The sequence below is a fragment of the Choloepus didactylus genome, chromosome 8, assembly GCF_015220235.1.
Source record: "Choloepus didactylus isolate mChoDid1 chromosome 8, mChoDid1.pri, whole genome shotgun sequence".
Taxonomy (NCBI): domain Eukaryota; kingdom Metazoa; phylum Chordata; class Mammalia; order Pilosa; family Megalonychidae; genus Choloepus; species Choloepus didactylus.
Window position 1 is genome coordinate 76645882 of NC_051314.1, and position 15056 is coordinate 76660937.

A 15056-nucleotide genomic window follows, 5' to 3' on the forward strand; every position below is an offset into this window, starting at 1 on the left:
GAATGTTGTAATGCTCTTTCCCACCATCCATTACTAGAAATTTCCCTTCACCTTAAACAGCAATCCTATGCTCATTTCTTAACTCCCCATTTCCCCTTCCCCCATTTCTCTTAACCCGAACTCTACATTTCATCTCTATGGTTATATTCTCTGATAGTTTCTTTGTGTTTGCTGTGGGGATTAAAATTAACCTCTTAAATCCATATCACTCTTGTTTTTCTTTGATACCACCTCCACTTCAATAGGACACATAAACTGTGTTCGTATACTCCTCCATTCCCCCACCTTTATATAGCTCTTGTCAAAAATTATGTATTTTACATTGAGTCCAAAACCACTGATTTGTCATTAGGGTTTGTGTAATTTATATCATGTAGGAAGTAAATAGTGGAGTTACAGTTCAAAAATTATTGACTTCTATTTGTATTCCATTGTGGTTGGAGAATGTGCTTTGAGTATATTCAATTTTTTTTTTTTTTTAAACTTCTTGAGGCTTGTTTCATGTCCCAGCTTATGGTCCCTTCTGGAGAAAGATCCGTGATCACTAGAGAAAAATGAGTGTCCTGGTGCTTTGGGATGTAAGGTACTACATATTTCTGTTAAAATTCTCTATATCTCTTTCTTCTTTCTGTTGTTTCTCTGCTGGTAGGGTTCCCTTTAGAATCTGAAGTAGGGCAGGTCTTTTATTGGCAAAGTCTCTCAGGATTTGTTTGTCTGTGAAAAATTTAAGCTCTCCCTCGAATTTGAAGGAGAGTGTTGTTGGATAAAGTATTCTTGGTTGGAAATTTTTCTCTCTCAGAATTTTAAATATGTCATGCCACTGCCTTCTTGCCCCATAGTGCCCAATGAGTAGTCACAACTTAGTCTTATGTTGTTTCCTTTGTATGTGGTGAATTGCTTTTCTCTTGCTGCTTTCAGAACTTGCTCCTTCTCTTCAGTATTTGACAGTCTGATCAGAATATGTCTCAGAGTGGGTTTATTTGGATTTATTCTATTTGGAGTTCACTGGGCATTTATGCTTTGTGTATTTATATTGTGTAGAAGGTTTGGGAAGTTTTCCCCAACAATTTCTTTGAATACTCTTTCTAGACCTTTCCCCTTCTCTTCCCCTTCTGGGACACCAATGAGTCTTAAGTTTGGACGTTTTATTTTATCTATCGTTTCCCTGAGGTCCATTTCGATTTTTTCAATTTTTTTCTCCATTCTTTCTTTTGTTCTTTCATTTTCTGTTCTGTGGACTTCTAGGACACTGAGATGTTGTTCAGCTTCCTCTAGTCTTGTATTGTGAATATCCAGAGTCTTTTTAATTTGGCCAACAGTTTCTTTTATTTCCATAAGATCTTCTATTTTTTTATTTACTCTTGCAAGTCTTCTTTATGTTCTCCTATGTATTTCTTTGATTAATTCTGTGAGGAACTTTGTTTCTTCTGATAATTTGATTTGTGTGTTTGGAGTTGGATTCTCCATATCGTCTGGTTTTATCATATGCATTGAGATTTTCTGTTGTTTCTGGCCTCTTGGCATTTGGTCTGCTCAACAGGGTTCTTTTAATTTGTAAAAAAAACCCTAATTTTTCAGAAACACTGGTGACATACACTTTCTCTAACTAACCAGCAGATGGTGTCTGTGAGTCACCTATACCTCTCAAGTCAGTTCTCCACCTTGTCCCCGCGGTGAGTGGGGAAATGAGTCTTGCGGGGTCCAGCCGGAGAACTCAGCCTGGGTGTGTTACTGGAGCTGTCCACGCTGAATGCGGGGAGCTTGTATGAGTGGTCAGGGAGGAAGGACAGCCTCAATATTCATATCCCCCCAGTTCCCGGAGATTCAAGGCTGCCGCAAGAGTCCAAGCCTTCATTTCATTTCAGCTCCAGCTCCTCTCTCTCCCTGTCCCACAAACCACCGGACTTGGCGTAGTGTCCCTGGGATCTCCCAGCGGGTCCCCCCGCCCAGCCGTGATCCTTCAGGACCTCTGCTGAGGGAATGCCGTGCTATGTCATCAGTGCATGCCGTCCCTCAAGGAAAGCCCCGGGCCGCTGGGCCAAGCCAGCTCGCTTTCAGCCTTACGCAAAAATGGCCGAACGTGGCATCTCCACACCCCCCTCCTCACACAGTTCCTCCTTCCCAGCTCCGGGACAACTGGTGGGGCTCTGGGCTGTGGGCACGGCCCCAGGCAGGAGTTTATCAAGCCCTCCCGGGAGCGAGCTGCTAAGCCGTGGGGATTCTTTCGGGTTCTGGCTCTCTGCTCCATTCCCCCAGCCCCAGGGATATCTGTAGCGGGCTATCTTCCAGGCCAGACACCGAGAGGCCAGGCCAGCCCCCTCTTGCTGTGTTTTACTGTGTGTTTCCCACGATTGCACCTGTAGCCGCTCCTGGGTCCCCCCCCCCCTTTTTTTTTTATTAAAAGAGCCTGTTGGTCTCCAGACGCCAAACTCTGGCTTCCCCAGATTGCCGCGCGGCTGCGGGACTTCCAGCCAGCTTACTCACTCGTTTCAGAATGCAGACTCCCAGTTTCACCAAGTATACAGCCCCTGGGAACTAGCAGATCTCGTCCAGCTGGCACATCGCTGTAACCGGTATTCTGGGTCACTCTTTGGTCCTTATGTAGTGTTTTCCACAGAGGTGTTCCTTAGCCCTGTCTCACCTAGCCGCCATCTTGGTTTTTCTGTTCTTTCACTTTCAACTTATTTGTGTCTTTGGATTTAAGGAGAATATCTTTTAAACAACATAGAGTGGATCATGTTTTCTTTTTTATCTATTCTGCCAGTTTGTTTCTTTTGATTGAAGTGTTTAATCCATTAAAATTTAGTGTTGTTATTGTAAAGGCAGTACTTACTTCAGCCATGTTTTCCTTTGGTTTTTATATGTCATATCTTTTTTGTCTCTCTTCCTTTATTGCAGTCTCCATTTCAATATAGTTGGTATATATATATATTTGGAATGTACAAAATATATTTTTACTCATAAATATTTTTTATTTTATTTTGTTTATAAATACATAAATAGACCAAAGAATCTATTAATAGACAAAAGAATCTCTAATGTGTCCTTTTATTTTTATAGAGCTTGAATGAAGCAAGTTATGTATTTCCTCAAACTTTTAACATGGGATTAACAATGTGCACAATTTATGTAAGTTACTGAACTGTTTGTTGACAATTTTGACTTGTATGATTTTTCCTAGTAGTGAGAACAAAATAGTAACAAACATCTATTAATACTGCAATTTAAGTCACTGAATATGAATTTAGTAAACAGTTAAAAAATGAGGGAAGCCTGTTTTTTTTGTGAAACAGACCTGACAATAAGTGACCTCCACCCCCCTCCTCCAAAATATAAAAAGGAAACAAAACAAAGAGACCCATGCTATGTTTATACTTTCATATAAGATATTAACATTGGAAACAAAGTTAAGGCAAAGTTAACAATGCCGTTACACTATTTTTCACAATAAAACAGACTTAGTCAGATGGTCCCATATTTAGACAAAGTAATTTATGGATGGTGAAAACATACAATTTCAACAAGTTTCTCTTATATTAGCTAAGTTGACTATGTCATAGCTGACTCTGAAAATACCAAGACTAGAATCCATTATCAGCCTGTCACAAAGGCTTGAGAGGTGTGAAACAAACCTGCAGTGGCAGAATGCCACACTAGCTAGGCATTATCTTCTATTTTAAGATTACAATTTTAATCTAATGCCCAATTTGATTTTACGTTCTGTGAAATCAACTCATGATATAATGAACTCTTCTGAATTCATAAAACCAGTAAACATGCTGAATTGGTAAATCTTCAGAAATGCAAAATTAGGCAAATTATCAGGACATCAGGTATGCAATACTTGATAAATTGGATAATTTTAAGTTTAAAATTTGACTTGACAATGAAATGCTATTTTTTAAGTCACTTTTTAATGTTTAGTACAAAAGTTAAAAAATCAAGAATGGACTGGCAAAAATTTCAGGATAAAATTTCCGGTGGATTTATTGAGAAAACTGTTATCAACTCACTTCTAAAACTAAAATCAAAGTTCAAGAAACAGTTTCTCTACTAAGAACACTTAAATTGTCTATAAAACATATATATCTAAATTTTAAAATTTAAGTTTTATAATCTAAGAAAGTTTCAACTTTTAAACTGCTGAATATGAATCCTTTCATTTAGACATTTTTTTTTTCCTTTTGAAATCTGAGTGTATTCACTTCGGGGAAAAATCCTGTTACAATTGAAACAACTATTCTCAAACCATTTTTTTTTAAACCAAAATCAAGAGCCAATTGCATTCCCTATTTGAACACTATATTTTTAAAAATTTGAATCTCTGTTCACTTCCTGTCATTCCCTAGTTATAGTTCCAGATTTGTAAGGAACCAGGAACTTGCTGTGTATGAACTATTTGATAAAGTCAAGTCATATTATATCTTTTTAAATAAAATTGATAGCACTGTGTTCTTGAGCACCCAAAGCATAGGAAAATAAAATGTGAAACTTAAGAAGGAATATAATCAATATTTCTATTTTTCATATAGTTCTATTAGTTGAAAAAGCTAAAATATTCATTCAATATTTCTGCATTTCTAATTTCGCATCCGGAAAAACAAAAACAAAGGGCTCATTCAACATATTCTTTTCTGTGGAATCTTGACTTGGTGCCTTCCATTATATCTTAATGTTTTAAACTATTTTGAAAAAGTGAAGTATGCTCTAACTTTACTTTGTTTTGACAGGGCCTGGCCTGTGTGGATGTTTACAGAGACTGATATCATAAGAATCAGTCTGTTAAATTGAAATGTAATGTTTTTTCAATACCTTGCCTCAAAAGTCTTTTTTTTTTTTAAAGTTTCTCTAGTCCAGGGTTTCTCAGCCTTGGCACTGTTGACATGTTGGGCTAGATAATCCTTTGCTGTGGGGGACTATCCTGCGCATTCTATTATGTTCAGTAGCATCCCTTGGCTCAACCATTAGATGCCAATAGCACCCACCAGTCCTGACAATCAAATGTTCTCTGAGGGACAGAACCATCCTTGGTTAAGAACTACTGCTGTAGACTAGAAAACACAGCATGATAAAAAGTTAAGGATGCCCAAGAGTAGAATATCATTAAATATTTATCAATTTAACATTTCTATATTGATTTAACATTTTGTAATAATACTAACTGCATAAATGCTGTGAACTACTTAGGAAATTATGAAAGTCTCTGATTAGAGACTATTTATTAAGTTTAACTAGGAACACACTGAACATTCTAAATACAGATCTATGTTTAACGAATCTCCTGATTGATATTAGTGTTTGTTTTAAAAATCAACTTTAGCCTATGTACTATCACTGTGGATTTCACATTAAAAGAATCTATCACCTTTTCAAATCATAGGAATCAGTTGCTAAAGAAGGATGCCTAAATGTTTACTTTAACGTTGGTAACAATGGTGGAGGAAAAAAATTAACATAAAAATCCATAGTAATTGTTATACTATTCTTCTTTTCTTCTCCTCTTTTCTTTTTCTTTTCTCTTGTAAATTCCTCAGGTCAATCATTACATTCAAAGTCTTACATACCCACATAATCACAATGATCATGGCATTGAAGAGCAGTGGAGCTGAAAATACCATAGAAATGAACATCCCTCTTGAATCAAAATACTGGTGTTTTGAAAATATCCTCTAGTTCATTGCAGCTACTTCATCAATAAAGTCAGCACAATAGACTAAAATTACTAGGCACAGAAAATGCCCAATCTGTAGTTTATAACTTTGGAATGAGAAACAAGTGAGCAGCAGGCAGAGGACATGAAAGAGAGCAAGTCCCATCAGCCATGGTTCAATCCAGTCTGTCTGCATGATCATGGATGGAATGCTGACTGGGAAAGCGTTGACTGAGAATGGGGATGGCATTTTCCTGGCAGAGGCCTGCCCACTCCTAGTTGATATTTTTTGATGTATCTGACTGACCCCTTTCTCATTTCTGTCTCTGTATATTTTAAAATATTTTCTTTGTGGTTACTCTGGAGTTTGCATTACACAACCTATGTCTATAACCTACTAATTTGAAAAGATAAGTTAGCTTCAATAGTATATGAATTCTCTGCTCCCAATTTCCCTCTTTATGTTGTTTTGTGTCCTTTATTAGGAAATATGATTTTTTTCTTGCTCAATTATATTATGACTCTTATAGGAATTAAAGAGTGGAGCTGTATATTGAGTATACAGGACTACTGGATTTTACATTTACCCTTTTAGTTACTTTTACTGAAGATCTTCACTTCTTCCAACTACTCCAAGCCACTCTCTTGTCTTTTCCTTTCAACCCGAAGAACTCCCTTTAGCAATTCTTGTGGGGTAGGTCAGCTTCTGTTTATCACTGGCTATCTATACTCTTCTTCATTTTTTAATGAGTTTCACTGGATAAAGAATTTTTGGCTCGCCATTTTTCTCTTTCTGAACCTTTAATATATCATACCACTGGCCTCTTGCTTCCATGGTTTCTGATGAGAAATCAGGATTTTGTCTTATTGAATATCCCTTGTTATGATGAATTGCTTTTCTCCTGCTGCTTTCAGAATTCTCTCTTTATCTTTGGCATTAGATATTCTAATTAGTATGTGTCTTGGAGTAGGTCTATTTGGGTTTATTCTGTTTGAAGTATGTTGTGCTTCTTGGACATGTATATTTATTTCTTTCATAAGAGTTGGGAGAATATTGGCCATTATTTCCTCAAACATTCTTTCTGTCCCTTTTCTCTTCTCTTCTTCTGGAACACCCATGGTGTATATGTTTGTATGCTTCATGCTGTCATCCAAGTCCTTGAGATACTGCTCAATTTTTTCTAATCTTTTCTCTGCTTTTCTCACTGTATAATTTAGGTTATCCTGTCTTCTAGCTGATTCTTTCTTCTTCCTTATCAATGCTGCTGTTGTATACTTCTAGTGTATTTTTAATCTCCATTACTATGACTTCCTTCCCATAATTTCTGTTATATTTCTTTTTCAACTTTCAAATTCTTCTTTATGCTCACATATTGTTTGCTTAATATCCTTTATTTCTATGTCCACCATTGATTTATTTCTACGTGTATTTTCCTACATCTCCTTGGGTTGATCTAGGAGATTTGCTTGAGCTTCTTTGATAAGTTTCTACATTCTGAGTCTCCTCTGAAGTTTTAACTTTTTCCCTTGACTGCATCAAATATTTTCAATTTCATAATAAGAAAAATCCTGTTTCTTATTATGGCTTGTAATTTTTTTTCCTGGTGTCTGGGAATCTGATTCTTTTGATGTGGTAACTCTAAAGTTAGTTTCTCCCTCTTTCCTAGGGTTTTATTATTGTTTGGCTTTGTGTTTTGGCACTTCTTTGATGCTTAGTCCAACTTATTCTGGACTTTTAAAGTAGCATGTCTTTAACTGTTCAGGTTTTTTCAGCTTTTCTGTACCTGATCCTTGCCCTGGGTGTGTGGTACAATTTTTAAGATTGTCCTTTTGAGTGCAGTTGTTTCACCTCCAGGGGAAAGATTCCTTTCCTCATTTCCTTCTGTGGGAATTTTGATCTGTTCTGTTTGTTTTGTGTAGAATTTTCTTCCCAGCACCTATGATTTGTTTAAATTCTCTCCCTCACTTGATGCCCCTTTTCTTTACATTTTTTTCAGATCTGGGACCCATCCTGTCTTACAGCAGTTCAGTTACCCCTTCCCTTTATTTTTGTCTGTGAGGCTTTTATGCCTCACCTTACTTCCCCATTAGGTTACTGCCTGGGCAGCCAGATGGGGTCAATCCAAAAAGGTCTGTTTTACATTTAGATGGTCTAGCAAACCAGAGACTGGATTGAGTGTGTGTATGTCTTCATAACAGTTCTGCTGTGGTCTCTTTTTTCTCTTGTGGCACATTTGAATGTGACTCCCCCCAGTTCCTTGTTTTCCACCCTGGGTCTCTGTGGACTTGAGTCCCTGTGCCTGCATATGTGTGGGATTCTTACTTGCTGCTGGGAGTGGCCTATAGTCTGCATCCGCAGCAGGAGGAACCTGGGCTGTGCTGCCTCTGTGTGACTCTTAAACCACATGCACCAATTGTTGGGGAGGGACCCAGACTGGCAGGCCTGGGATGTAAATCTCCTACCTGATTTTGGTGTTTTTTTTCTTTTTCTTCAATTCAACATTTGTGGAGTCCTTCTCCAGTCTCTATCATACTCAAGAGTTCCAAGCAAATGTGATTTGTCCTTTTATTAGTTTATTCTGATGTGATACTTTTTCAGGGGATATCTTATGTCACCTTTTTGATGACATCACTCTAAATTCTGTTTTAATGTAAGACATTTTTAATGCTCTTCCAAAAGGTTCTCACTTCTTCTTCATTACCAATTAAATGCAGTGGTCAAATGACTTTTAGATTCTACCTTCACTTCATCAGACATGCTACCTGAAGGTGCAGTTTTTGTCCTGATCAATAGAACTTTCTTGCTCTCTCAGGGATTTAAAATGAGGCCATAGGAAGTATTTGGACTTTACTGTCCAAGATCTATGGGCTCTACTATGCTTTATAGTAGCAGTGGTTTGTCTTTACTGGGAACAATGGCCCATGATTTACCTTAACTACAACCTCCACTCATGGAAACCCATTAAAATGTGCTCTAGAAAAATTCCCAAATTCAATACTGATCAAGGACAGTACAATTCTTTCTCCCTTCAGGAATACAATTTTCTATTTTCCTTTATGGATAAGATGATGTGCTGATTTGTATATATTATGTCCCGCAGAAAAAGCCATATTCTTTAATGCATTCTTGTGGGGGCAGATGTGTTAGTGTGGATTGGGTTGAAAACTATTGGTTCAGTGTTCATGGAGATGTGACCCACCCAGCTGTAGGTGATAATTCTGATTGGATAATTTCCATGGAGGCATGGCCCCACCTGTTCACCATGGGCCTTGTTTAGTTTATTGGAGCACTTTAAAAGCTCAGACAGAAGATGCTCACAGCTCACTGCAGCTGAGACGGACATTTTGAAGATGGCCATTGGAAGCTGATGTAGACATTTTGGAGTATGCCATTTTGAAACACAACTTGGGAACAAGCAGACACCAGCTACATGCCTTCCCAGCTAACAGAAGTTTTCTGGATGGCATTGGCCATCCTCCAGTGAAGGTACCCAATTGTCGATGCAATACCTTGGACCGTTTATGGCCTTAAAACTGTAACTGTGTAACCAAATAAACCCCCTTTTATAAAAGCCTATCCCATGGTTTTTGGAAACCATGTATCTGACAAAAGACTGATATCGTGCATATATAAAGAAATCCTACAACTCAATGACAATAGTACAGACAGCCCAATTATAAAATGGGCAAAAGATATGAAAAGACAGTTCTCTGAAGAGAAAATACAAATGGCCAAGAAACACATGAAAAAATGTTCAGCTTCACTAGCTATTAGAGAGATGCAAATTAAGACCACAATGAGATACCATCTAACACCGGTTAGAATGGCTGCCATTAAACAAACAGGAAACTACAAATGCTGGAGGGGATGTGGAGAAATTGGAACTCTTATTCACTGTTGGTGGGACTGTATAATGGTTCAGCCACTCTGGAAGTCAGTCTGGCAGTTCCTTAGAAAACTAGATATAGAGTTACCATTCGATCCAGCGATTGCACTTCTCGGTATATACCCGGAAGATCGGAAAGCAGTGACACGAACAGATATCTGCACGCCAATGTTCATAGCAGCATTATTCACAATTGCCAAGAGATGGAAACAACCCAAATGTCCTTCAACAGATGAGTGGATAAATAAAATGTGGTATATACACATGATGGAATACTACGCGGCAGTAAGAAGGAACGATCTCGTGAAACATATGACAACATGGATGAACCTTGAAGACATAATGCTGAGCGAAATAAGCCAGGCACAAAAAGAGAAATATTATATGCTACCACTAATGTGAACTTTGAAAAATGTAAAACAAATGGTTTATAATGTAGAATGTAGGGGAACTAGCAATAGAGAGCAATTAAGGAAGGGGGATCAATAATCCAAGAAGAACAGATAAGCTATTTAACGTTCTGGGGATGCCCAGGAATGACTATGGTGTGTTAATTTCTGATGGATATAGTAGGAACAAGTTCACAGAAATGTTGCTATGTTAGGTAACTTTCTTGGGGTAAAGTAGGAACATGTTGGAAGTTAAGCAGTTATCTTAGGTTAGTTGTCTTTTTCTTACTCCCTTGTTATGGTCTCTTTGAAATGTTCTTTTATTGTATGTTTGTTTTCTTTTTAACTTTTTTTTCATGCAGTTGATTTAAAAAAGAAGGGAAAGTTAAAAAAAAAAAAAAAGAAAAACAAGGAAAAAAAAAGATGTAGTGCCCCCTTGAGGAGCCTGTGGAGAATGCAGGGGTATTCGCCTACCCCACCTCCATGGTTGCTAACATGACCACAGACATAGGGGACTGGTGGTTTGATGGGTTGAGCCCTCTACCATAGGTTTTACCCTTGGGAAGATGGTTGCTGCAAAGGAGAGGCTAGGCCTCCCTATGGTTGTGCCTAAGAGCCTCCTCCCGAATGCCTCTTTGTTGCTCAGATGTGGCCCTGTCTCTCTAGCTAAGCCAACTTGAAAGGTGAAATCACTGCCCTTCCCCCTACGTGGGATCAGACACCCAGGGGAGTGAATCTCCCTGGCAATGTGGAATATGACTCCTGGGGAGGAATGTAGACCTGGCATCGTGGGATGGAGAACATCTTCTTGACCAAAAGGGGGATGTGAAAGGAAATGAAATAAGCTTCAGGGGCAGAGAGATTCCAAAAGGAGCTGAGAGGTCACTCTGGTGGGCACTCTTACGCACACTTTAGACAACCCTTTTTAGGTTCTAAAGGATTGGGGTAGCTGGTGGTGGATACCTGAAACTATCAAACTATGACCCAGAACCCATGAATCTCGAAGACAGTTGTATAAAAATGTAGCTTATGAGGGGTGACAATGGGATTGGGAAAGCCATAAGGACCACACTCCACTTTGTCTAGTTTATGGATGGATGAGTAGAAAAATAGGGGAAGGAAACAAACAGACAAAGGTACCCAGTGTTCTTTTTTACTTTAATTGCTCTTTTTCACTTTAATTATTATTCTTGTTATTTTTGTGTGTGTGCTAATGAAGGTGTCAGGGATTGATTTAGGTGATGAATGTACAACTATGTAATGGTACTGTGAACAATCGAATGTACAATTTGTTTTGTATGACTGCATGGTATGTGAATATATCTCAATAAAAAAAAAAATTATGGCAATGGGAATGTTTACCCTATGACTGTCCCTCCTTTGTATATTGGAAGTAGATAACTTATTCTAAGTTTCACAGGTCTACATCCAGAGGGGAATTTTGCTTTTGGACAGACCATGCCTGTAATTGATTTTGGTGGGATCTTGTACTTACTTATTGTTACTGAAATGATTTAAGTTTCTGTAATATTGTGATGGGATGAATCTATTTTGTATTTGAAAAGAATATGTTTTTCTGGGGTCCAGGGGATGGAATGTCGTGGTTTGTATATATTATGCCCCCAGAAAAAGCCATATTCTTTAATGCATTCTTGTGGGGGCAGACATATTAGTGTGGATTGGGTTGGAACCTATTGGTTCAGTCTCCATGGAGATGTGACCCACCCAACTGTAGGTGATAACTCTGATTGGATAATTTCTATAGGGGCATGACCCTACCCATTCAGCATGGGCCTTGTTTAGTTTACTGGAGCACTATATAAACTCAGACAGAAAGAGCTCACAGCTAGCTGCAGCTGAGACAGATGTTTTGAAAATGGCCATTGGAAGCTGATGCAGACATTTTGGAGAATGCCATTTTGAAACACAACCTGGGAACAAGCAGATGCCAGCCATGTGCCTTCCTGGCTAACAGGTTTTCCAGATGCCATTGGCCATCCTCCAGTAAAGGTACCCAATTGTTGATTTATTACCTTGGACACTTTATGGCCTTAAGACTGTAACTGTGTAATCAAATAAACCCCTTTGCTCGTTTGGATGTATTATGTCCCCCAAAATACCATTATCTTTGATGTAGTCCTGTGGGGGCAGACATATTAGTGGGTTAAGTTGGAACATATGGATTATGTTGGTTCCCCAGAAATGCACCCCACCCAACTATGGGTGATAACTCTGGATAATTTCCATGGAGATGTGGCGCTACCCATTCAGCGTGGGCCTTGATTAGTTTACTGGAGCACCATATAAGCTCAGAGAGAAGCAGTGGGCTTGCTACAGCCAAGAGGGACACTTTGAAGAATACACAGAAGCTGAGAGAGTAGCTGCAGATGAGAGATAGTTTGAAGATGGCTGTTAAAAGCAGACTTTTGCTCCAGAGAAGCTAAGAGAGGATAAATGCCCCAAGAACAACTAAGAGTGACATTTTTGAGGAACTGCAGCCTAGAGAGGAGTGTCCTGGGAGAAAGCCATCTTGAAACCAGAACTTTGGAGCAGCTGCCAGCCACGTACCTTCCCAGCTAACAGAGGTTTTCTGGACACCGTTGGCCATCCTCCAGTGAAGATGCCCAATTGTTGATGACTTACTTGGATGCTTTATGGCCTTAAGACTGTAAGTTTGTAACCAAATAAACCCCCTTTGTAAAAGCCATCCATTTCTGGTGTTTTGCATTCTGGAAGCATTAGCAAACTAGGACATCCCACTTTTTAAAAGCCAATCCATTTCTGGTGTTTTGCATTCCGTTAGCATTGGGAAACCAGAACAGATGACTTCAGAACAATTTAGATGAGCATTCTAGAAATGATTATTCATTTGTCTCAACAGGTTTCTAGGTGTTTTTATCCACAGATAGTCAATGTACATCTTGATACTTTTAGAACTTATTAACAGTTGTTTTACCTGAGGTATCTCTAGTTATATTTTTATTTTATTTTCTCATTTGTAATTTTTAATTAGATGATGACTATAACCTGGATGCAGGAATTACACAAAAGGATCGATGAATACATAACATTTCTTGTAAACATTTTTAGAAACTCATGTGGACTTTTAAATTTTGATATATTTTACATTATTAATCCCTCTCATGTATTATTATAGACCTTTGTTTCAATCCTGTGATGATTTGAAACTATGTACCCTAATAAAACATGTTCTTAAATTTATTCCATTGCTGTGGTGGTGAGCCCACTGTAAGTAGGACCTTTGGATGAGACTATTTCAGTTAAGGTGTAACCCACCTCATCAGGACGGGTCTTACTTAATTCTATTATTGGAGACTTTTATAAATGGAATGAATTCAGGCATGAGAGACAGAAAGCCACAGAGGGAAGCAGCCAGAAGCTGAAATCAATAGAACCTGGAAGAGAAGGGAAAGACCAGGAGATGCCACTATGTGCCTTGCCATGTGACAGTGGAGTCAAGGATGACCATCAGCCAGCTCCAGAACTGCAGTCTTCTGAAAAAAGGCATCACCTTGATAACACCTTGATTTGGACTTTCTTTTAGCCCCCAAACCACAAGTTAGTAAATTGCCATTGTTTAATCAGACCCATTTCATGGTATTTGCTTCAGCAGCCTAGGAATCTAAAACAAATCCCCAAAAGGCTGAATTTCTATCCCCTCCAAGATAGAAGGGGTCCAACATAATCAACTTGCCACCAACTGGCTGCTTGTTTCCCCAAGAAATGGTGACAGGTTGGACATTTGGCACCAACATTAGCTATATCAGTTTTGGTGGCAAGGAGCCATGTTCAGTGTCCATCCCTGTCACCAAAGCTGCTTAGTACATGGACCCATTGTACATGCATTGGGGTGACTAAGGACGAAAGCTGGCTGATCTCTACTGGTCCTGGTTGTTCAGTACCTCCTCTGCAATTGATACCTTCTGGTCAACACTGATGTGAAACACAGAGACCAGCACACTTTGTTCCTGGTCCCATTGGATAGTCCTCATGCTTCTTTTCCAAATTTCCTTGTCTATGATTTTCTGATCTTGCTCCTTCCAGATCCCTGACCAAGCAACTGAACCATTTCCCAATGCCCAAGAATCTATGATTATCCTTGACTACATATGGAATTCATGAATGGGTATACAGCCTGAAGCTCTTCTCATTTGGAGGATTCCTCTCACTATTGCCTGTCTAGGCTACCCTAGGTGGAGCTATAATTCAGTAGCAGTGATTTTTTGAATTATTTGTGTTTTTTCAAAGCATGTATTTATATGGAGTATAAGTACAGGCTGTCTCTTTATAGTGTGTTCTAATGTCCTTATATTTGTACTTCCACCTTAATTAAGACAGGATTGTACTGTATTCTTCAACAGAATTGCTTACCATGCTTTCCTAATTGTCTGATAATTTTGTCAGAGTTTGTTTCCAAGTGTGGTATGGCTGTGTATAATATGTGAAGAGGTCTACCAAATGCTGTGAAGTACAGGATTTAATCTCTTGTCCTTTCCCTTGGAGGGGATGTCCTCAAATTCCCAACCACATGATCTCTAAAATTTTGCCAATGTAACAGGTTCCTGCAACTTTGTAGGGTATATCTCCCCTCTCTGAAATGCATGTTTCTTTCCAAGGCATCTAGAACACTTGCCATTCTCTGTTCACCAGAACTAATTAACACAGTGCCATCAATACAGTGGACCAGAATGACATTCTGTGGAATGTCCAGGTCATCAAGTTTCCTCTGGATTCTACTGTGACAGAGAGGAAGAGAACTAACATAGCCTTGAGACAAGACTTTTAATGGTATTACTATCCATTGTATTAACCGTAAAGTGCTTCTGATAGGGTTTGAAAAAAAATGCATTCACCAAATTGAATGCTGCGTATCAAGTATCAGAGGTTGTGTTGATCTGGTCTGCATATTACCTGAAATTTGGGCTACCACTTGTGTACGTTCATGATAGTCCAAAATTTTTCCTCATTTTCCATTAGTTTTTGCAGGTGCCTAACAGTGAATTAAGTGAGGATATTATGGAGCCCACTACCTCTGCACCCTTTAAATCTTTTAGAGTGCCCCTTATCTTTGCTGTTTCCATGAGATATATTATTACTTTTGATTTACTC

At 38.6% G+C, this 15056-nt stretch overlaps 1 pseudogene; it reads right to left on the reverse strand.

The window, feature by feature from the left end:
* Positions 1-5474: 5474 nt before the first annotated feature.
* LOC119542703 lies at positions 5475-5900 on the reverse strand (annotated as a pseudogene).
* Positions 5901-15056: the final 9156 nt, after the last annotated feature.